The sequence below is a fragment of the Amblyraja radiata genome, chromosome 7, assembly GCF_010909765.2.
Source record: "Amblyraja radiata isolate CabotCenter1 chromosome 7, sAmbRad1.1.pri, whole genome shotgun sequence".
Lineage (NCBI taxonomy): Eukaryota > Metazoa > Chordata > Chondrichthyes > Rajiformes > Rajidae > Amblyraja > Amblyraja radiata.
Window position 1 is genome coordinate 49206350 of NC_045962.1, and position 25023 is coordinate 49231372.

General features: G+C 42.9%; 1 protein-coding gene across 4 annotated transcripts in view; it reads right to left on the minus strand.

The window, feature by feature from the left end:
* itgb2 (integrin subunit beta 2) overlaps positions 1–25023 on the minus strand; it is a 97728-nt gene that overhangs the window by 56518 nt on the left and 16187 nt on the right. The window contains exon 1 of one of the 4 annotated variants that reach the window (XM_033024433.1): positions 14851–14854. The exons of 2 other annotated variants lie outside the window; for them this stretch is intronic. The gene's annotated coding sequence lies outside the window, so the exon portion shown is untranslated. Of the gene's footprint in view, positions 1–8638; positions 8761–14850; positions 14855–25023 lie in introns of those variants that run through there. One more of the 4 variants, XM_033024434.1, reaches the window with a different exon arrangement.

The following is a 25023-nucleotide window of genomic DNA, read 5'->3' on the forward strand; positions in this document are numbered from 1 at the left end:
GCAAGTAAGAATTTCATGATTCTGGTTCATATCTGGTGTTGATGACAAATAAACACTCTTGACTGGGTCAGGCAGCATCCCTGGAGAACATGGATAAGTGATGTTTCAGTCTGAAGAAAGATCCCGAATCAAAAAGTCACCCATCCATGTTCTCCAGGAGCAAGGCCAGTTGGAGAGCGAAGCGGGGACTAGGCACCCACGGGGCACAAAGACGAGAGGGACATTGGTTCACCGGTTGATCCACATATCCAAGATAGGTGATGGCTGGAAGCCTGCAACAGCCTGGGGCTTGCCTGGACCGGAAACCACTAATCATACCGAGAGCGTGGACTGGACTTTGCAAATGGCGCCATAACCTTGCCACCTTGCATGCTGGCTCAGTAGACTATTTTTGTACACTTTACTAATCGAGGATGTGCCTAGGCATGCCTATACTTTACTGGACAGTATGTAAGAAAAATATTTCACTGTGGGTTTGCACACGAGACAATAAAAGCACCTTTGCCCTTTGACTTTGGTTTAGTTTATAAGCTGCAATTGAGGAAATTGACAAGAGTCAAGAGAGGGAGTCAAGAGTGTTTTATTGTCATAAGTCCCAAAACGGAACAATGAAGTCCTTACTTCCAGCAGTACAACAGATCTGTAAACATGGCATTCAGTGGACAACATATTAAACAACAAAATAAGTTGAATTTATAAAAAGGAACTAACAATATATCGCAAAGACAAGTACAGTGCCCCCAATTCCCGAGTGTAACCAAGACAGCTTGTAGTTCAGTTTAGTTGGAGTTCCTAGTGTTCAATAGCCTGATGGTTGTTGAGAAGAAGCTGATCAAAAACCTGGATGTTGCAGTTTCAGACTCCTGTACCCTTTTTCTGGCTCCTATACCCTCTTCCCAATGGCAGGAGTAAACTGAGAGAATGAGAGTGCTACCAACTAAAGTCATTTTTTTGGATTTAGATTCAAACTGGTATTTTGGGCAACTGCAAGATTTTGTCAGAGAGAGGAAGCTATATTTTCTCCTTTCTGCTTGCTACTTCCTCATTGTAGGCATAAAGGAAACGACCTTATCACAAATCCATTGCTGAAATAGCACAAGGAAGTGATGAATTTCTGAGCTTGATATTCCCTAAAGCCACATCCTGATTGCAGAAGCTGCTTCTCCTGGCTACTGTGCAATTATTCTATCTTGTTCCAATATTCACACAATTACAATTTCAGTTTGGAGATAAATAAGCAGTGGAGTGATTCCACTGACCAGGAGATATCGAATCACCAAACATCATTCCATTTCCAAGCTGAAATAAACAGATCTTAGTATCTCTTTTGCAACGTATCCTGTTGCACAGCACAACTGCATGTAACTCTTCAGTTACAGTCAGAGGACCAAAATCAATGACCAAAAAACAAACTGCTGGAGGAACTCAGCAGTCCAGAAGAGTCCCATCCCTGAAACGTTGTCAGGCCATTTCCCTCCACAGATGCTGCCTGATGCGCTGTTCCTTCAGCAGTTTGCTTTTTGTCCATGCCTCCCGCATGTGCGGTCTCTTGTGTTTCCATGGAACCAAAGCCAAAGGTAGCAATGGAGGCCATAACCCTACTTTCCTATCCCACCTCTCCCCCACTGCATTATTGACACTTTCTGTCAAAATGTATGCACTCCTGGAAAGAAGTATTAATTGTATAGAATAGAATACCGTAGCAATATTATTTGTTACTGTTATAGACCAGCATCTGAACATAAACTGAGAACTGTTCTCTGAGTCACCAAACCACTGTCACAACCGGTTCCTTCACCCGCTGAGACCTTGGGTTGTATGTAGCAACTGGCCTGGTGAGAGTCTCCAACGCGCACGCGTGCACACACACGCACAAGCACACGCACAAGCCCGTGCACACACAAGCACTCGCAAACAGGTGCACCAGCACATGCGCGCGTGTGCACACACACATGCACACACAGACATACATACACACGCACACAGACACATGCGCACAGATGCACACGCACACACTAAAGGACAGCAAACCGCAGAGGAAAGTCTGCTAATTTTGTCCACTTGTTTTTAATGTATTTAATTTCCTGTAAAATTGTTTTCGGTGTCAAACCATAAGGTGTAAAAGGTGTTAACAGTCCTTTTCTTTACTATCTAACCAATGATCGTCAAATGTTAGAGCAGCCTATAATTTCTTGCTGGCTATAGTTTCTTGCAAAAATAACACATTTGTCCACATTTAAAAGGGTGTGGTCATGCATTGATATTGCAACTCGGCTTGTTTGGGTTGTAAAATACACGTTCCTCTAAAGGGATGATGACTTCCTGTTTTCAGTTAAAATGTTTAAAAGTAATTTACATTGCACCAAAAGATCATAAATTTATTGTACATTGTTAATTAATAAATCAAAGTGAACGCAGCAATAATCAGTTCACATGTATTTCCCTTTACAGGATCGTGTATTTTACAACCCAAACTAGGCTATTCTGCATGTCAGACCTGTGCTAGCATTCCAGTGGAATGGAGCATTACATTCCCATTTCCTTTGCTTCTTACCCAACTTTTCATAGTAGTTTTCAGTGATTTATTCACCTGCTTGCCGTGTTTCCATTTCCATTATGGTTTATGGAAGGATACTTCAACATTAAACAAGCCTAAATCCAATGTGAGATAGCCATGGAATCACACAGCACCGAAACATGCCATTCAGCTCACTGTGGTAGTGCTGGCCTGGCCTTCACACCTACAGTAAATTAAGCACATCTATTTCCCAGCCTAAGACCCAAGTCTTCTACGCTATGATGTTTCAAGTGCGTGACTCAATATTACTTAAATATATAAAATGTATCTGGCTTCCCCATCCTTTCATGCAATGGGATCCAATGGAATCAAGATTTCATACATCTTCTGGGTGAAGAGGTGCTCAATTCCTCTAAAATCCAACCTGTTGCTTTCAGGTTACAGCCAGTCGTTATGGGGAAATTATCTTATTATCCACTCAATAGATGCCCTACACACTGTAACTTTGTATACCTTCATCAGAGCATTCATCTCCACTGGTATGGCAATCGAAACTGCACACTGTATTCCAGCTATGTCTTGTTATTATGTTCCATATGCCTTCATATGGAATATAAGACTTAAAGCAAGACTCCAGTCTGAAAAGACTGGACCCTTTCCCACCCACCCCTCTCCAATCACCACTTCACACCCAATGACCCATCCCCTCTGTGCTGCACAACATCACTTTTCTATAATCAACAATAAAAAATAGAGGAGGTGGAGAGGCTGTTCAGAAGACAGAAAAGCTTGAAATCTCCAGGACCGGACAAAGTTTCCCCCTCTACTCTCAAGCTCTATGCCGAACAACTGGCACTGGTCTACACAGACATTTTCAACCAGTCCCTGAAAACCTGTACTGTCCCTGCCTGCTTCAAAGTCTCCACTAATTATCCTGTATCTAAAAAGGCAAGGATTACCTGTCTTAGTGACTACAGGCTGGTCTCACTGACCCTTGAAAGGCTTGTGCTGGCCAAGCTGAAAGATATCACAAACCCCCTGCTGGACCCTCTGCAGTTTGCATATCATGTCAATAGATCTGTGGATGACGCAGTCAACCTGGGCCTGCACTTCATCCTCCAGCACCTAAACCGCCAGGGGAACTATGCACGGATTTTGTTTGTGGATTTTAGCTCTGCATTCAACACCATTGTGCCAGAGCTACTACACTCCAAACTTTCCGAGTTGACTGTGCCTGAACCCCTCAGTCGATGGATCACCAGCTTCCTGACAGACAGGAAGCAGCGTGTGAGGCTGGAAAAGTACATCTCGGACCCGCAAACCCTCAGCATAGGAGCACCGCAAGGCTGCGTAATCTCCCCTCTCCTCTACTCTCTCTACACCAATGATTGCACCTGCACTGACTCCTCCGTCAAGCTTCTCAAGTTTGCGGATGACACAACCCTGAATGGACGGAAGATACCAAGGCAGAACAAAGTTGGCAAGTCATAGGTGGAAACAGGTAAGGGGGTTTTGACTGGCAGGTGGGTGGACAGAGATGAAAAGGAGACAGAAGTGTGACAATCCATGATAAAACGGAGACAAAAGGGTGTTAGATATGGAGAGAAGAAGAATGAAAGAGGATTGAAATGTAAATCCAGAGGAAAGGATATAGGTGGGAGGGGAAGGGGGGGGGGTGGAATTGAGGGTGGGCACTGGTTGGTTTGGCTACAGGAAAGAGAGAGGGGGAAGAAGTGAAGAAAAATGGGGGCAGGTTTGTTAACAAAAATTGGGGAATTTTATGTTCAAACCATTGGATTATAGGCTATCGTACCAGAATATAAGGTTACTCCATCTTGCATGTGACCTCACTGTGGCACTCATCTGCCAATCAAAAATCCCCCTGATCTGTATCCTGATCTGTATAATCGGGGTGGGACGGAGTTTGTCCCACCCCCATTTCATTTTTGCACTTTTCTATGTCCCCAGTCTGAAGAAAGGTTCATAAACAGAAGTGTCTTGACCCGAAACGTCACTCATTCCTTCTCTGCAGAAATGCTGCCTATCCTGCTGAGTTATTGTGGCATTTTGTGTCTATCTTCAATTTAAACCAGCATCCTTCCGACACATTTTATACTCTTCTTTGATTGCATATGTTTTCAAACTTTTTCAATACCACTCTTTTCTCTTTATTGATATCCCGTACCACCCAGGGTTCCTTCCATCCTTCACCATGTTGGGAATATGCTGCTCTTGAATCTCACTATTTCATTTTTGAATGTCTCCCACTGGCTGCCTGTATAGTTGCCACAAGTAGTTGCTACCAGTCTCCCTCTGCCAGGCCCTGTCATGTTAGACTGAAATCCGCCTCACCCCTTTTCAGATCATTAATCTAACCCTGTCTTTCTACATTACAGACCTAAAACCCACAGTTATAGTTACTCTGTCTGAACCATTCTCCCACTAACACTGTACCTCTAATCACTCTTTCTATTTGCGCAACCATATACCTAAATATTAGATCCAGTACCATCCCTTCTCCAGAAGGACCATCAAAGTACTGACCCAAACATTTCTGTCCCCACATGGCCTTCACAACTAATGCCTGGAAATGTGAAACTTCCAACTAATATAATCCTATTACTTGTGCACCTTTGTGGGATTTGCTTAACTCTGACTGTGTGTCTTCCTATACTACACTTACAACAAGACAATCACCCACTTTTATTTCTAAGCTCCACCTACATGGGCTTTTTCTAACGACCTTCTGAGAAGTTCTCTGTCTTTATTTATCTAATTTATTGAACCAATTGAATAATATTGCAATGCTCCTCCTGATTTTTACATTCCACCCTCCTCACCTGAAGATTTTACACCCTGAAACTTTATGTTGCCAGCCCTGCCCATCTTTCACAACATCTCCGTGATAGCAAAAGCATCAAAGTATTGGGCAAAAAGGCATGTCATGTGTGGTTTGAAGAGCAAAAACTTGTAGTTTACAATGACAACATTGAAAAGTTGTGGAAAAACGAGGTGTACAGAGTTGCTTATTGGTTACAATCTGAGGAGTATGATGAAGCTACTGATTATGATATGCCAATGTACCAGCTAGCAACTGATCTTCTCCATAAAGACTTGGTCTATTGCTAGATATTGTAATGTATTTACCTGTCTGTTACGGACTTACAGCATATAATACAATAATATTAAAGTTTTAATCTTGAGAATATCACATTTTTGAATTTTCAAGGCAGTCTGAGTGTTTATTACTATTTCCGTCACAAAGGTCAATTTTGTAATTAGCTACAATTAGGTAACTAACTAATTATATGCTTTAATTTCAGGTCATCCATGTATGATGTTTTATATTTGTTGCAGGATGCTTCAATCTATAATAACTGAACATTTCATTCAGTTCTCTTAATTTTTAAGAACGTTATGGGTTTTGACTGTCCTCGATCACAGCTTTTGTGTTAAGTCAATGGAAATGCAATAGGGAACAAGATGCTAATTCCCGAGTTTGAAAATGGCCATAACTTTTTTAATACTGAAGATATGAAAGTGAATTAGGTGTCAAATTAAACTTATTTTTATGCTTTATCTGATGGGATAAATTGCAGGGTAGATTTTTTAAATCTCAAAAGTTTGTAACATTGCTAAGCTTAGTTTTCCTATTTTTCTCAGTTCCTTGACTCTGTTCCTACCCTGTGCCACACTTCCCTCCTAAGTTAGTTTTAACCCTTCCCTAGAGCTTGAGCAACCTCCCTCTCAAGGATATGGGGCATGTTCAGGTGCAAGCTTTCTGACGTTTGTACATCCTACCTTCTCCAGAAACAATTGATTGTTCCAGAAATCTAAAGCCTTCCTCCCCACATCATCCTTGCATTCATCCGATCAGTCTTCCTATTCCTATACTCGCTAGCACATAGCTGCAGATGCAATCCAGAGATTGTAATCTTGTTTTTAATCTGATACCTAGCTCCCAAATTTCAATTTGCAGTATCTCATCCCTCATTGTACTTGTTTTGTTTGTTTCAATGTGAGCCATACTTTCTGATTGTTTATCCTCCCCATTATGAATGCCCAGAAACAACTTTGACCAGGCATCTCTATAGTACATATCAATCCCCCTCAGGATTGAGTTACACAACACTATTGCTCGTGGGCTCTTACTTGTCGCTCCTTGTGCAGCTGAGCCAGTCATAGTGCACTAAACCTGCCTCTGGCTGCACCCTTCAGAGTCACATTCACCGTAGTTTTCTAATCTGTGGAAAAACTGTGTGAAGTGAGATGCACTTTGACGCTTTCCTGACTACCTACCTGCCTCCCTTCCTCTGCTTGGTGGTTTCCTATTTGCTCTCAAACTGCGTTTCCTTGGGTTGTGGGGAGAACGCCCCTACATTAACACTATCCATGTAACTCAGCCTCCTGGACGCAGCTGGTGCTCAAGGTCCAAAAACTGACACTCAAGCTGGTCCAACCTGCGGCACTTTCAATTTGACAGGGTCTCGACCTGAAACGTCCCCTATTCCTTCTCTGTCTGCCTGTCCCGCTGAGTTACTCCAGCATTTTGTGTCTGCTTTCAATTTGACTCCTAGATACCCCTTGAAATCAAAGAATATCCATCACACTTTTAATTATACTGTCTTTCGTTTAAATTAATAAGCTATTTTTCTCACCTGGACTTATTTACTGATTTTTGAATCGTGCTGTCACCTCCAATGCTGCTGCTAGTCTCTGCGAGGTGGTGCACTCTCACAGGTACATCCTTCTATCCTCGGGGCCACTGCTGTCTGCAGGTCTCGACGCAGCCGCCTGCTCAAATAATATACAGGTCGCTGCCTCCTGAGTTCTAACAAGTCAATCTCCCTTTCTCTCTCTCTCTGTTGCCACTGACCTCAAGAGTATATCCTCATCTTTACGTACTGCCCAAAGAAAGCAGATTTCCCCTATTTATCTCATGAAAGCTTTTCATAATTTTGAACAGATCTTTCTGATGCCCTTTGACCTCTTGTGGTGTGCTTCAACTTTTAAGAGTAAAACCATGACTTCCTAAACTAACAGCATCTGGGTACATGACAACGGAAGGGAACTGTACTGCATGAGAACGGCAGCTTGATGAAGAAAAACCAAGGACTGAAATTGAGAAACAGAACCGCATGGTTTAGTGAGTTAAATCCCTTCCTAATAACATTTTTCAACCAAAAACTCTTGTTTGTTGGAGTGCAAATGAGTAAAAACATTTCCAGTAAAGGAAGTGAGATCGAATCTGGTATTTTCAAAGACTCATTGAATCTTGCAACACAGAAACAAGATCTTTGGGCCAACATTTCCTGCCACTATCTAATTTCCTATGTAACAATCTAATATTTAACATTTTTGTTAAGCCTCCATTGATTATAAATAAAATGATGTTCCATAATGTTTAAGATCGTAGACCATGCCCATTAAGTCACAGCTATTTCCTCTTTCTCCTAAAATTCAAAATTATTGGAAATCCAATGATTCTCCTGCATGTCCGCAGAAGAATGTAACATGTTGAACAATAACTATGAATAACTTTGAAACATAATCACCAAACAAAATGGCACCGATGCACTACATGGTTTATATAGGACTTACATTTGGAAATGTCACATATGATGAGTTACAATGAACATTCCATCTTTAATAGCAAATCAATGAAATGTTCAGAGACAGCTAGATGAAATGAAGTCAGGAGTAGGAATTGCCATTTAACAAGAATCATAGGAACAAAGGGATATTTTAGAGAGCAGGAAAATGGTGTTCCGAAAGAAGTTTTACTGATGTTAACTTACAAATTACTGACGTTTTTAACATCAATCTCTCGTTGCTTGTAAATACAACCCTGTTTTATTGTAAAGATAAGTCAGTTTTATGTGAAATTGCAATTATGCAATGTGCATTTCAAAATCATTAACATGATCCTTGTTGATCAAAGAATGGCAAACACAGGACGCTGCAAATATCTAGAAGCAACAGCACTGCAGAGTTGAAAGTAAAATTGGCACTGCGTGAAGCAATTTTGGACATATTTCAGGATATCTTAAGCCCATAACTTACATTGCATTTTCATATTTTCTTTCTCAATATCATTGTTTTCCACTAATAACAACTTACACTTATAATGTCCAGAGGAGTATAATATGCAATATTCAATGGTGATCTTTCCAAACAAGTTGATCTGAATAATGATGGTTTCCTTCACTCACTGTGGATGTGTTTTTACCAACACAGGGTTTACTTAAAGAGCCAAACACATTACTGGAATCACAGTCAGATTGCCGTAGGACACGCTCCATGCTAACATCTTATTCCGCACACTGCTCACACTACAACTGGAATCACAATCAGATCGCTGTACAACACACTACACACCCACAGCTCACAACTCAGACTCCAGCAAGGGTCACAGTCATGATACACACTCTCTGCTCTCATTGCATGCTGCTCACACTAAGGACTGACTATTCCACACATTGTCACCAGCTTTGTTTTCACCAAATCTTGCCTTCTTATGTCCACTTGCCTAAACCTAACACTCCTCATTATAGATGATCAGGCACAGCAGAAACCCACAGGAACCACATCACAGTCGGCATACAGGGGTCAACTCCTAACAGGTTATCCATCCAGAAATTGTTCAAAACTGAATTTCTTGTTGGAGCATTTCTGCTCAAACTACCCTTTCACCGAATGGTCCTCAATCACATCAGGGACCACAAGCATGCGCTGCTCTCTAACTGGGCTTCATTAATTCAATCTTCCAGCCGCAGGCTCATTCTACACCAGAGCTACAAGTACGAGATTGATCCCTGGGATGGCGGGACTGTCATATGAAAAAAGATTGAAAAGACTAGGCTTGTATTCACTGGAGTTTAGAAGGATGAGGGGCAGTCTTATAGAAACATATAAAATTATAAAAGGACTGGACAAGCTAGATGCAGGAAAAATGGTCCCAATGTTGGGCGAGTCCAGAACCAGGGGCCACAGTCTTAGAATAAAGGGGAGGTCATTTAAGACCGAGGTGAGAAAAAACTTTTTCACCCAGAGAGTTGTGAATTTATGGAATTTCCTGCCACAGTGGAGGCCAAGTCACTGGATGGATTTAAGAGAGAGTTAGATAGAGCTCTAGGGGCTAGAGGAGTCAAGGGATATGGGGAGAAGGCAGGCACGGGTTATTGATAGGGGCCGATCAGCCATGATCACAATGAGTGGCGGTGCTGGCTCGAAGGGCCAAATGGCCTCCTCCTGCACCTATTTTCTATGTTTCTAAAGAGCCAGATCGATCGCGCACACACACACACACACACACACACACACACACACACACACACACACACACACACACACACACACACACACACACACACACACACACACACAGCTTGGTGAGAGAGCTTGGAGAAAAGACGAGGGAAGAGCCTTGGGGAGAGTGCGGTATTACCTGGGAGGGGGGCAGGAGCAAATGAGGGGAACCAGAGGGGAAGGGGTTGGGGGTGCAATGGGGACTCACAGCGGTCGCTGGTCGCTTCGCTGGTCGCTTCGCTGGTCGCTTCGCTGGTCGTTCTTCATCCGCATGGCATGTGGACTCAGCCCCGCCTCCGGGGTTTTTATTCCACTCGCCCCGCCCGGTGATTAACAGCAAAGATTAACAACGGGTGCCTGAAGGGGCATTACCTTCATGGTGATAGACAGGCGAGAAGACCAATCTGCTGATCTCACGATTTTTAAAACCGTCATAACTTTTGTAATCTTTCACCAATCGGAACAAAACTTGGTGCGCTTGGAGCAGAGGAGAACGGTGAGTAAGGTGGCGAGTAATCCTTGCGTTATAGGGTAGCGTTTTTGTACAAATTTAAATACAACGCAGTCAAGATGAGAGTTTTAGTAATATACTAGACCAAGTGCAGACCCGTTGGGTCTGTTTCCCCAACGGCGTTTTGCAGGGGGGGGGGGGGGAGGGGGGGCTGCGGCATCAAACTCATATTAACCAACCCCCAAACACACAGGTGGGGGGAGGGAGGGGGGATGTGAAGAGGGGAGGGAGGGGAGAGGAGGTGGAGGAAATGGGACAGATTTGGGAGGGAAAGGAGAGCGGGGTAGGGGGTGAGAGAGGGGGATGGGGAGAGAGATGTGGTGGAGGGGGAGGATGGGGAGGTAGGGAAGGAGGGAGGGAGGGGGAGAGGGGTGGGGGAGAGAGGGGAAAGAGTGGGGAGGGAGGTGGAGAGGGGTAGGGGGAGTGATGGAAGAGGGACAGAGGGGTAGGAGGAAGGTGTGGCGTAGAGAGGGAAGGGGGGTGGGGGAGAGAGGGATGGGTGGGAGAGGGGTGCGGAGAGGGAAACATAGAACCATTGAAATTAAGTGCAGGAGTAGGCCATTCGGCCCTTCGAGCCTGCACCACCATTCAATATGATCGTGGCTGATCATCCAACTCAGTATCCTGTACCTGCCTTCTCTCCATACCCCCTGATCCCTTTAGCCACAAGGACCACATCTAACTCCCTCTTAAATACAGCCAATGAACAGGCCTCAACTACCTTCTGTGCCAGTGAATTCCAGAGATTCACCACTCTCTGTGTGAAAAATGTTTTTCTCATCTCGGTCCTAAAAGATTTACCCCTTATCCTTAAACTGTGACCCCTTGTTCTGGACTTCCCCAACATCTGGAACAATCTTCCTGCATCTAGCCTGTCCAACCCCTTAAGAATTTTGTACGTTTCTATAAGATACCCCCTCATTCTTCTAAATTCTAGCGAGTACAAGCCGAGTCTATCCAGTCTTTCGTCATATGAAAGTCCTGACATCCCAGGAATCAGTCTGGTGAACCTTCTCTGTACTCCCTCTATGGCAACAATGTATTTGAACATTGGGCATTGTGACATCACACAATGGAACGTTCACCAAGTGCTTGTGCTCCTGCAAATGCATATGTAAATCAATCCATTCCGATTGGAAATCTGTGAGCATAGGTCATTGTGACATCACACGATGGAACGTTCACCAGGGGCTTGAGCTGGTGCTGCTTCTATGGGTGAGAAGCCAGTTTATTTTTGAAATATTGGGGGGGGGGGGGGTGAAGGATTTGATTAAAAACGTGCACTTAAACACGACGACCAATGGCAAACCCGTTTGGTCTGATCCCCCAACGCAGCCGTACCCTACCCGTAGCCCCCACTGGGGGGGGGGCGGCATCACACACACGAAGCATCCCCACACACAGAGCCTTAAAAGTGTAATGCCCCAACGCAGCCGTTGCCTACCCGCAGCCCCCACGGGAGACGTGGTCCTCGAAGTAGAGCCGTTCCCGAAATGCCGTTTTTAAATGGCGTCGCGTGAGGTTGTGCTGCGGGCGCCAGCAGCCGTTATGGTTGCTGGCCAGCAGGAGGCGACAAAATGAGTAAGTTGGGGGGGGGGTGGAGGAGAAGGTGTTAATGAAAAAAATGGACAGAAACATAACGAAATGTAATGAGGAGTGAATAGCTGGAAGGGAAAGTGAAATGTCTACCGAAATGGCTGCTTGTATGTGTGAGAAGCCAGTTTTTATTTGAAAAACTGGGGGGGGGGGGGGGGGGGGGGGGAGGAGGGGGGGAGGAGGCATTACACTTTTGCGTTGTGGCATTTCACTTTTAAGTGATGAAAGTTCTGACATAACAGGAATCAGCCTGGTGAACCTTCTCTGTAATCCCTCTCTATGGCAACGATGTCTTTGAGCATTGGGCATTGTGACATCACACGATGGAACATTCACCTTTGGCTGGGGCTCCTGCATAGGCATATGTAAATGGTTCCATTCCGATTGGACATATGTGAAGATCGGGCATTGTGACATCACACGATGGAACGCTCAGCAGGTGCTGGGGCTGGTGAAGGTTATGTGGGTGTGAAGCCAGTTTAGTTTTGAAATATTGGGGGGGGGTTAGGATTTGAGTAAAAACGTACACTTAAACACGTCGAAATGTAATGAGGAACGGATACTTAGAAAGAAAAGAGAAATCTCTACCAAAATGGAAAAGATGTCGGCGATTCAGCGTTCCCCCTTATCCTTAAACTTTGACCCCTTGTTCTGGTCTTCCCCAACATCCGGAACAATCTTCCTGCATCTAGCCTGTCCAACCCCTTAAGAATTTTAAACGTCTCTATAAGATACCCCCTCAATCTTCTAAAATCTAGCGATTACAAGGCGAGTCTATCCAGTCTTTCTTCATATGAAAGTTCTGACATAACAGGAATCAGCCTGGTGAACCTTCTCTGTACCCCCTCTCTATGGCAACGATGTCTTTGAGCATTGGGCATTGTGACATCACACGATGGAACGTTCACCATTGGCTTGGGCTCCTGCATAGGCATATGTAAATGGATCCATTCCGATTGGACATATGTGAAGATTGGGCATTGTGACATCACACGATGGAACGTTCAGCAGGGGCTGGGGCTGGTGAAGGTTCTGTGGGTGCGAAGCCAGTTTAGTTTTGAAATATTGGGGGGGGGGGGGGAAGGATTTGATTAAAAACGTGTACTTAAACACGACGGAATGTAATGAGGAGCGGATACTTAGAAAGAAAAGTGAAATCTCTACCGAAATGGAAAAGATGTCGGCGATTCTGCGTCCAGTTTCGGAGTTGCAGGGAATCAATGGAAGAAATGTGACAGCCGGACGGAGTTCCGTTTCGGAATCTTGGGCGAGAGTTTTATATATTAATAGATAGAGATGTGCATATAGGATATATTTAGCTGATGTTTAAATCTTAAACAAATTGAAAAATTCTATTGTTGTTCAAGAATACTCAGCGCTACTTACCCACTATGGTTTCATATCCTGTAAGTGACAAGAATATTTTGATACCTCACATTCCTACACCAAAGGCGTAAACTCCAGCATCCACAACACTTGCCTGGAACTTGCACAAAAATAAGATGTTGCCAGGATGTGAGGGCTTGAGCTACAGGGAAAGATGGGGCAAGCTGGGACTTTATTCCTTGGAGCACAGGAGACTGATAGGTGATTTTACAGAGGTGCATAAGGGGCATAGATAGGTGAGTGCAGTCTTTTTTGCAGACCAGGGGAATCTAGAACTCAAAGGGATACAAAGACAGTGCTGGAGTAACTCAGCGATCAGGCAGCATCTGTGGAGAACATGGACAGGTGGCATATCAGGTCGGGACACTTCTTTAATTGAAGAACAAGAGCACATACGTTTAAGGTGAAAGGGGAACGGTTTGATAGGAAAATGAAGGGGAACTTTTTTCATGCAGTGGCTGGAGGGTAGATGGAATGAGCTGCCTGAGGAAGTTACAATAACAACATTTAAAAGTCATTTGGACAGGCACAAAGATAGTGAAGGTTCTAGAAATATGGACCAATTGCAGGCAAATGGGACCAGCTTAGATGGGGCATCGTAGGTGTTGTGGAGGAGTGGGGCAAAGACCCTGTAAACATGCTGCATCATTCCATGATTCTACATACAAATGGACACATATGGTGATGAAATATTTAAAAAATGTCTTTGGAGAGTACACTTATTCTAATTAGAAATGTGCACAACAGGTTTTCACAGGGGTGAAACCACAGCCTAATTCTTCATCAATTATGGCGGCATTTTGTGGTGTAGATGTCACAGTCGGACTCAATATTTCCATGACATGGTGAAACTAAGGGAATTTCCATCAATCCAGTTTAGATATTAAGTCTGAGTGTATGGGTTATTTCATTGAATCTTATAAAACAAGTGGTATGGAAATTGTGAAGAAACAGTCTAGTAATATATCACAAGATAACACTAACATGTGAACCAACATGTAGAGGAACCAACGAGAGAGCAGGCTATTCTAGACTGGGTATTGAGTAATGAGGAAGGGTTAGTTAGCAGTCTTGTTGTGCGTGGCCCCTTGGGCAAGGGTGAACATAATATGGTTGAGTTCTTCATTAGGATGGAGAGTGGCATTGTTAATTTAGAAATAATTGTTCTGAACTTAAAGAAAGGTAACTTTGAGGGTATGAGACGTGAATTGGCCAAGATTGACTGGCAATTAATTCTTAAAGGGTTGATGGTGGATATGCAATGGAAGGCATTTAAAGACTGCATGGATGAACTACAACAATTGTTCATCCCAGTTTGGCAAAAGAATAAATCAGGGAAGGTAGTGCATCCGTGGATAACAAGGGAAATCAGGGATAGCATCAAAGCAAAAGATGAAGCGTACAAATTAGCCAGAAAAAGCAGCCTACCAGAGGACTGGGAGAAATTCAGAGACCAGCAGAGGAGGACAACGGGCTTAATTAGGAAAGGGAAAATAGATTATGAAAGAAAACTGTCAGGGAACATAAAAACTGACTGCAAAAGTTTTTATAGATATGTGAAGAGAAAGAGATTAGTTAAAACAAATGTAGGTCCCTTGCAGTCAGAAACAGGTGAATTGATCATGGGGAACAAGGACATTGCGGAGCAATTGAATAACTACTTTGGTTCCGTCTTCACTAAGGAAGACATAAATAATCTGCCGGAAATAGCAGGGGACCGCGGGTCAAATGAGATGGAGGAACTGAGTGAAATCCAGTTTAGCCGGGAAGTGGCGTTAGGTAAATTGAATGGATTAAAGGCCGATAAATCCCCAGGGCCAGATAGGCTGCATCCCAGAGTATTTAAGGAAGTAGCTCCAGAAATAGTGGATGCATTAGTGATAATTTTTCAAAACTCTTTAGATTCTGGAGTAGGTCCTGAGGATTGGAGGGTATCTAATGTAACCCCACTTTTTAAAAAGGGAGGGAGAGAGAAAAAGGGGAATTACAGACCAGTTAGTCTAACGTCGGTAGTGGGGAAACTGCTAGAGTCAGTTATTAAAGATGGGATAGCAGCACATTTGGAAAGTGGTGAAATCATTGGACAAAGTCAGCATGGATTTACGAAAGGCAAATCATGTCTGACGAATCTTATAGAATTTTTTGAGGATGTAACTAGTAGAGTGGATAAGGGAGAACCAATGGATGTGTTATATCTGGACTTTCAGAAGGCTTTCGACAAGGTCCCACATAAGAGATTAGTATACAAACTTAAAGCACACGGTATTGGGGGTTCAGTATTGATGTGGATAGAGAACTGGCTGGCGGACAGGAAGCAAAGAGTAGGAGTAAACGGGTCCTTTTCAGAATGGCAGGCAGTGACTAGTGGGGTACCGCAAGGCTTAGTGCTGGGACCCCAGCTATTTACAATATATATTAATGATTTGGATGAGGGAATTGAATGCAACATCTCCAAGTTTGCAGATGACACTAAGCTGGGGGACAGTGTTAGCTGTGAGGAGGATGCTAGGAGGCTGCAAGGGGAGATGCAACGAGACCTGGGTGTCATGGTACACCAGTCATCATTGAAAGTAGGCATGCAGGTGCAGCAGGCAGTGAAGAAAGCGAATGGTATGTTAGCATTCATAGCAAAAGGATTTGAGTATAGGAGCAGGGAGGTTCTACTGCAGTTCTACAGGGTCTTGGTGAGACCACACCTGGAGTATTGCGTACAGTTTTGGTCTCCAAATCTGAGGAAAGACATTCTTGCCATAGACGGAGTACAGAGAAGGTTCACCAGACTGATTCCTGGGATGTCAGGACTTTCATATGAAGAAAGACTGGATAGACTCGGTTTGTACTCGCTAGAATTTAGAAGATTGAGGGGGGATCTTATAGAAACTTACAAAATTCTTAAGGGGTTGGACAGGCTAGATGCAGGAAGATTGTTCCCGATGTTGGGGAAGTCCAGGACAAGGGGTCACAGCTTAAGGATAAAGGGGAAATCCTTTAGGACCGAGATGAGAAAAACATTTTTCACACAGAGAGTGGTGAATCTCTGGAACTCTCTGCCACAGAAGGTAGTTGAGGCCAGTTCATTGGCTATATTTAAGAGGGAGTTAGATGTGGCCCTTGTGGCTAAAGGAATCAGGGGGTATGGAGAGAAGGCAGGTACGGCATACTGAGTTGGATGATCAGCCATGATCATATTGAATGGCGGTGCAGGCACGAAGGGCCGAATGGCCTACTCCTGCACCTATTTTCTATGTTTCTAAATATGTCGCAATCAAATGCAGTATTTACTTATGGCAGATAGAGATTACATATTTTTATATCAAAACACCCAGATCCCTCAGCATTTCAGAGCCCTGCAATCTGTCACTATTTGGGACAGAAGCAAAAGAAAAGCTTATTTTCCCCTCCAAAATGGACAACCTTCCATTTTCCCACAACATACTCTATTTTGTCTATTCACACTCACTTAGCTCATCTCTGTCCCAATGTTACCTCCTTCTGGTCTTCTTCACAACTTCTTTTCAGGCATGCCTTTGTGTCATCAACAAGCTTAGCAACTATTCCATCAGTATTTCATCTTTGTTATTTGTATGAATTGTAAAATGTTGATGCAACACTAATGATCCCAATTACACACCACTTGTTACATCTTACTACCCATAAAAAGACCTGTTTATGCCCACTCTGTATCCTCTGAGCCAGTCTTCTATTCTCAGATACATGTCGCCAATTAGAGAATTATATATTTTTAATGACATTTGATGCAGCAATTTATCAAATGGTTTCTGGAAATGTTTCCTTACATCACAGTATGTATTATATAGAGTCAATCATAGAGTAATACAGTGTGGAAAAAAGGCCCTTCGGCCCAACTTGCCCACACCGACCAACATATCCTAGCTACACTAAACCCAGCTACCCACGGTTGGCCCATATCCCTCCAAACCTGTCCTATCCATGTACCTGTCTAACTGTTCCTTAAATGACCCTATCTCAACTACCTCCTCTGGCAGCTTGTTCCATACACCCGCCACCCTTTGTGTGAAAAAGTTACCCCTCAGATTCCTATTAAATCTTTTCCCCTTCACCTTAAACCTCTCGTCCTCGATTCACCTACTCTGGGCAACATCTTCAAAAAACTCCAGTTGGTCAAACATGTTTCCCTTTCACAGGATTGTGTTGACCTTGCCTGATTACTGTGACTTGTTTTTTGTGTCCTACAATATCATTTTAAATAATTTCTACAAAGATGTGCATTGAACTGTTTTCTGTATCTTTCCCTTTTGGAAGAAATAAATTACATTTACTCTTTTCCAATTGAATGAAACTTTTTTCATCAACCATCTCAGCAGCCATTTCCATTTTGTTTTAGACTCTAGGATGAAGTTCAGCGGGCCAGGGACTTGTCAGACCACAGCTTGAACAGTTTATTTAGAACCACTGCTTTGGTGAATATCATTTTCAAGAGTTCTTCAAAATAGCATAGTTCCGTTCAAATCACCACTGACAAATGTAAGTTTAGGTTTGTTATTGTCACTGAGGTACAGTGAAAAGCTTCGTGTTGCATGCTATTGAATCAGAGAAAATACAATCAAGTCAAACTGAAATACAATAAATAGAGCAAAGGGTAAGATACAGAGTGAAGAATATTGTTGCACACCAGTTCCATAGACAAAGTCCATTAACTGCAATGGGGCAGAAGTGAATCGGACAGAACCCCATTTTATGGAGGGACCGTTCAGAAGTTTGATAACAGAGGGAAAGAAACTGTTCCTGAGACTGGTGTTGCACGCTTTTAAGTTTTGGTATCTTCTGCCAGATGGGAGCAGGGAGAAGAAGTCATCATTCGCAGCCTCGGGTCACAGGTGTTGAATCATCTCCTGTACAATTTACCAGAAAGGTCGTGTGCAAAGAGAAACTGTGACAAAATTCTTGGCAGCAAAGAGAGAGAGAATGTTGGAAGATCACAATCTTAAATAAATACAAGTTTGGATTCCGCCAGTAATTTGCACAATTTAATTGGAATGTTATCAAGAGTTACCCCAGTTGATGAGTTACTTCTGAAGTGTAGTCACTGTTTTTCCATGTGTAAATGTATCCAAAGAAACATTGCACAAATGACAATCAGATCCACGGGAAGTTGATTGGTTTAGTGATACAGCATGGAAGTAGGACCTTCGGCTCTCCAAGATTTTTGAGTAGTCAGGGTCTCAATGACTATAGGGAAAAGGCGATAGAATGGGGTTTAGAGGGAAAGATAGATTAGTCATGTTTGAATGGTGGAATAGACTCGATGAGCCGAATGGCCTAATTCTGCAGATGACACAAAGCTGGGTGGCAGTGTGAGCTGCGATGAGGATGCTATGAGGCTGTAGGGTGACTTGGATAGGTTGGGTGAGTGGACAGATGCATGGCAGATGCAGTATAATGTGCATACATTAGGTTATCCACTTTAGTGGCAAGAACAGGAAGGTAGATTATTATTTGAATGGTGTCAGATTAGGAAAAGGGGAGGTGCAACGAGACCTGGGTGTGCTTGTACATCAGTCACTGAAAGTAAGCATGCAGGTACAGCAGGCAGTGAAGAAAGCTAATGGCATGTTAGCCTTCATTGTGAGAGGGTTTGAGTTTAGGAGCAAGGAAGTCCTACTGCATTTGTACAGGCCCTGGTGAGACCGCACCTGGAGTATTGCGTGCAATTTTGGCCTCCTAATTTGAGGAAGGACATTATTGCTATTGAGGGAGTGCAGCGTAGGTTCACCAGGTTAATTCCCGGGATGGCGGGACTGTCATATGATGAAAGATTGGGTCGACTGGGTATTCACTGGAATTTAGAAGGATGAGAGGATATCTTATAGAAACATATAAAATTCTTAAAGGATTGGACAGGCTAGATGCAGGAAGATTGTTCCCGATGTTGGGAGACTCCAGAATCAGGGAGTCACAGTTTAAGAATAAGGGGTAGTCCATTCAGGACTGAGATGAGGAAACATTTATTCAACGAGAGTGTTGTGAATCTGTGGAATTCTCTGCCACAGAAGGCAGTGGAGGCCAATTCACTGGATGTTTTCAAGAGAGAAATTTAGCTCTTAGGGCTAAAGGAATCAAGGGATATGGGGGGAAAAGCAGGTACGGGGTACTGATTTTAGATGATCAGCCATGATCTTATTGAATGGCCGAAGGGCCGAATGGCCTACTCCTGCACCTATTTTTCAGTTTCTATGCTCCTATGATTTATGAACATGAACTTACATGCCGACCATTGATCAGACATTCACACCAGTTCTATGTTAAATACTTTACTATACACTCCCTACACAATCGTGGCAATTTACATCACTTTAAACATTTATTATTTTTCAATAAAACTTAAATGCCTTTGGATATTTCTGAGTATGTAAGATTGGGTGATAATGTTAATCCAAGGGCAGGATCTATCAATTACAGTCAGAGAGATTGGCACCGTGCTGAGCCCCTCTCATTAACTGGCATGCAGTCACCCTCTGGAGGACTGTCACATCGACATGTTCCAAGCACAAGTGACCAGCTGGTCAATGGAAGATCCCCAAACTGCAGATAACTTCAGGAACACAAAATGTAGTTTAAAAAACATTCTCCCAAAGTATGTTATATATTTCAATATTTTGTCTGACGTTTTCCTCCAATTTAGTTGCTTTGCTTCTCGGTCTTTTTTATTAACCCCTGTATTAATGCAATGCAATGTCAGTTGTGATGTTGTCTGGGTGTCAAGGTGCTTGAGTCCACATCTATTCCAATATCTGCTCGAGGGTTGACTCTGCATCACAGGACTGAGGGTGTTGAGTCATTGAACTCCTCTATCTTTTCAAGTGGACAACGAATATCCCATGGAACAAATTTGTTCTGCATAGCAGTTCTCCCAAGTGACCTGTTCAATATCTATCTTTTCATCATTGCTGAGAAATATTGTGGACAGCTACGTGGATAGGCATATAGGTCAAATGCATATGTGTATATGGGCATCTTACTCGGCATGTACAAACTGGGCCAAAGGACCAGTTTCATATTTCTGTTTCACACATTTTCTTCACTTCAATTGAACTATCATGAAGCGTGAAGTGCTTCAGAAAGTAAAAAGGTCACGAGAGGTGCTTTGTAAATATGTTTTGCTTTTTGTTTGTGCAGCCAACTAAATTAAAGACTTGTCCCACCCTGCTCATTTCTGCTTCTCCCAGCTCCCATCCGACAGAAGGTACAGAAGCTCGAAACCACACACCACCACTCAGGAACAGCTTATTCCTGGACATGGGGAGGGGAGGGGAGGGGAGGGGAGGGGAGGGGAGGGGAGGGGAGGGGAGGGGAGGGGAGGGGAGGGGAGGGGAGGGGAGGGGAGGGGAGGGGAGGGGAGGGGAGGGGAGGGGAGGGGAGGGGAGGGGAGGGGAGGGGAGGGGAGGGGAGGGGAGGGGAGGGGAGGGGAGGGGAGGGGAGGGGAGGGGAGGGGAGGGGAGGGGAGGGGAGGGGCACCACTGTCCCCTGTTCCCATCAATGGTGTGGAGTACAAATACCTTGGAGATCACCAGGACAGTAAACTGGATTGGTCCATGAACGCTGAGGACCTGTACAAGAAGGGACAGAGCCGGCTGGACTTTTTGAGAAGGCTCCGCTCCTTCAATGTCTGCAGTATCTTACTTAATGTTTGCAGTAAGATGCTGCAGATGTTCCACCAATCAGTGGTGGCCAGTGCCATCTTCTTCCCTGTCATGTGCTGGGGCAGCAGGGCTCAAACTGCGGAGCATCCTGGACAATACAGTTCACCCCCTCCATAACACAGTATGGAGTCATCCTGTGGAGTACCTTCAGCAGCAGACTGGTTCCACCAAGATGCAGCACAGAATGCCACAGGAGATCCTTCTTCCCTCTGGCTATCAAACTGAACAACTCCTCCCGTTCTGTCATGGGGTAGACTGACTCCCCTCCCCCTCCCCAATCTTTGCACATCCCCAATCCTTTCCACGTCACTTTAATTTCATGTTTCGTGTATCATGTGTTTTATGACTGTTGGCAGATCAATTTCCCACCTAGGATAAATAAAGTTTTATCATATCATATCGTTCCTCTCCATTAACAGGCTTCTGAATGGTCCTTCAGAGGTGAATGGTGATTCACCTCTACCCCATGGAGAACTAATGTGCTACAGTGCTCTACAATGCTGAAAACTATATTCTGCACTCTGTATATTCCCCTTTGCTCTATCTATTGTGCTTGAATATGAACAGATTGTATCTATGTATGGTATAACTGATCTGCTGAAATACCTGCAATACAAAGCTTTTCACTGTACTTTGGTACATGTGACAATAATAAACCTGAACCTTTCCAGCTCTCTTCATTTAACTCCCAATTTACATTTGTATGGTCTCAGTTTGATCAATCTCCTATTTTTGTAGCAACCTTTGAAAAACTGAAGGTCAATGTTGTGTGTATCCTCCCACAAAAGAAATTGCAGAAGTCCTAGCTGTGAAATATGAATCATCTATAGACATGGGTGAGGTACTGGATGATTGGAATTGTGGTTAATGTTGCGCATCTATTTCGGTCGGGCAGCAAAGAAAAACGTGGGAACTATAGACCAAGATGCCTAACATCTGTGGCAGGTATGTTACTGGAAAATATACATGCATTTGGACAGACATTGGATGATTATGTAGTTAGCATGTCTTTGTCCTTGGGAGATGTTGCTTCCCAAATGTGACTGCGTTTTTTGAAATAACCACAAAAGCTGACGAGGGAAAGGCCATAGACATTATCCAAATGGGTTTCTATAATGGCCTTGTCTCATGGTGCGAGTTGACCCACGAGTGACCCCGAGTGAAAGACTCGTGGTTGTGTATGAGATTCCAAGTTTATAATCAAGAGTTTAACCGAGTTCCCACTGGTATGACTAAGTTTGCCGTTTACTTGTCATTTCTGCGATGTTCCAAGTTCGTCCGAGTTACCAAGTTCCTCTCCCGAGTTACTCTTGAGCCAACAACTTCTACCGACGTGTTGAAAAATCATCACATGGTAAAAATGACTTTGTTTTATTTAACTTTAAGTGTGGATTTATTTTTTCATTTTAGTGTAAGTAATTTTATTGCATCTGTCTTTTCTTTAAAAAGTGGTTATCATGCATCTGCTTATCTGATAGTAGATCTCAAAACTTGCCATTGAGTGCTTTGCATTGTCTCTTTTATTGCCTGAATTTAGGCTTGTGATCCATTTCTCAGTTGAATGAGAGTATATACTGGAAATACTTTGTGCTTCATTTGTTGATTTGCATGTTTGAGAAGCCCTTTTTCAGACCACTGTGTTGTTTGCTGTGGTGCTCCTTTCCTCAACATGAGCAAAAAAGTGTTTTTTATATTGAACAAGATGAATAAAGACTTTGCTTCACATTCACCGTGCTGTTTGTCTTATTTTCTGATCTACTGAGAGGGGATTATTTTTAACATTTAAAAAGCACAGCATATGTCACGATCTATCCATAGATAGGACAGGAGTGGAGGGTTGTGGACCAAGCGCAAGCAAGTGGGACTAGGGGAGCTGAAACATTGTTGGCCGGTGTGGGCGAGTTGGGCCGAAGGGCCTGTTTTGCACACTGTTTTAATCTAGGAATATCTGTCCTCTCTGATTTGACATACAAATTGGTGTTTTCACTAAGCCAACCATCACTGACTCTCCCGACTCAATTCTGAGAATCAAAAATCTTCAGTAAATGGAATTATAACGACACGCACGGGTGTAATGCTGTAATAACTGAAGAAGGATCTCGACCCGAAACCTCAACTCTTCCTTTTCTCCAGAGATGCTGTCTGACCCGTTGAGTTATTCCAGCACCTGTAATAACGTTGCCGGGGTTGAAACAGGCGTCACGATCTTATGGGGCAGATTGACCGACACAAAGTGTTAGTGGTGTGTCTCAATTGTTTTTGCTGAAGTAGTTTAATAGGCATCTTCGCACTGTTTCCAAAGTCAAAGACGGCCAACAAGGGAGACGATGCCATGTGTGGACCACGGCACCTTACCTCAGCTGTCGGAAGTCACAGTGAAGGTGGGCCATCATTTGACAAGTCACGTCTGATTGCGATGGATTGTGGTTTATTGTCGTTTAATTTAGATTAGTTTAGAGATACAGCGCACTCCGCACCGACCAGCGATTCCCGCACATTAACACTAAGCTGCACACACTAGGGACAACTTTCAATTATACCAAACTAAATAACCTTCAAACCTGAGTCCTTAACTCTCACAAATGATTGTGAGAATCAAGATGTGAATATATTGTGCCACTTCCTCAATTTTGTGTTGTATGATGAAAGGAATATTACATTCAAGTCTTACATGAGACTTTGTAATGATATTAAAATGAAGACTTCCAGACATCAATTTGTTTTGATAACAAAGAACTCTCTTTTATTGCTTTTCAACACTTTAAGCTATTAGAAAAAGAGGTAGTATCCAAAAGAAACTAAAACATGCTCAAACATGCAAAAAAACAACATAAACATACAGATAAGAATCAACATCAGAGGGATAACGGAACTAATCTCCCAGGTCACTGTTCTCTGTCCAGCTGCCGAGTTCAGAGTGTCCACGAGTTAACACGGTAGACTCAAGAGTCACTAAGTTTAACTCAAGGGCCACCAAGTTCTTACAACGAGTTTAAATGTTTCAATTTTTAACTTCAACAGTACATTTTACTCGTGGAAAACTTTAAACATGTTTGAATTTTTTCAAGAGTTATCAAGTTTCACGGGAACCTGCCGTTAGCGGCACAAGTCGCTAAGTTGCGTTCACGAGTTCCGACGTTCCCGCTACGTTAATTGTACGTGATTACCATGAGTTAAATTTGTTTTAAACTCGGGGTACCTCGTGGGTCAACTCGCACCGTGAGACAGGGGTTTAAGGCATTGTGATTAGTTGTGTGCCTCAGGGGTCAGTACTGGGGCATTGCTATCTGACTTTGGCATCCGTATGAGCAATTTGTATCAGAATGTACAAGTGGCGCAATAATATCCGCACAAGCACATCTCAATAAAGAAAATCGAAAAATAGAACAAAATTTAGAAAATGAGATAAAACGTCTAGATAATGAAAATATAAAACAGCCTTCCAAAGAGTTAAGTAATAAAATTGCATCAGTAAAATATAGATTAAATAAAATATATTCTAATCAAGTGATTAAACTTTTTCAACAAACTAAGCAAGTGTATTTTGAATTTGGAGATAAGCCACAAAAATTACTAGCACGACAGCTTAGAAAATTAGAAGATGAGAAGATGATACACGGAATTAGATCTGAGTATGGAAATATATTAATTACTCCAAAAGATATTAATGATAGATTTTTACAATATTATAAAAATCTTTATTCGTCAAAACTAACAGGACAAACAGATAGTATGGAAATATTTTTACAAGAATGTCAAATCAATAGCTTAGATCAGGAAGGTAGAGAATTGTTAAATGCTGAAATAACAGTAAAAGATATTATAGAATCAATTAGTTCGCTTAAGAACGGAAAAGCAGCGGGCCCAGATGGCCTGAGTGCAGAATTTTATAAAAAATTTCAAGATCTGATTTCCCCAAGATTACAAATAATGTATAGATATGCATATGACCAAGGAAAATTACCAGAATCTTTAAATGAATCCACAATTACACTCATCCCTAAAGTAGATAAGGATTTGGA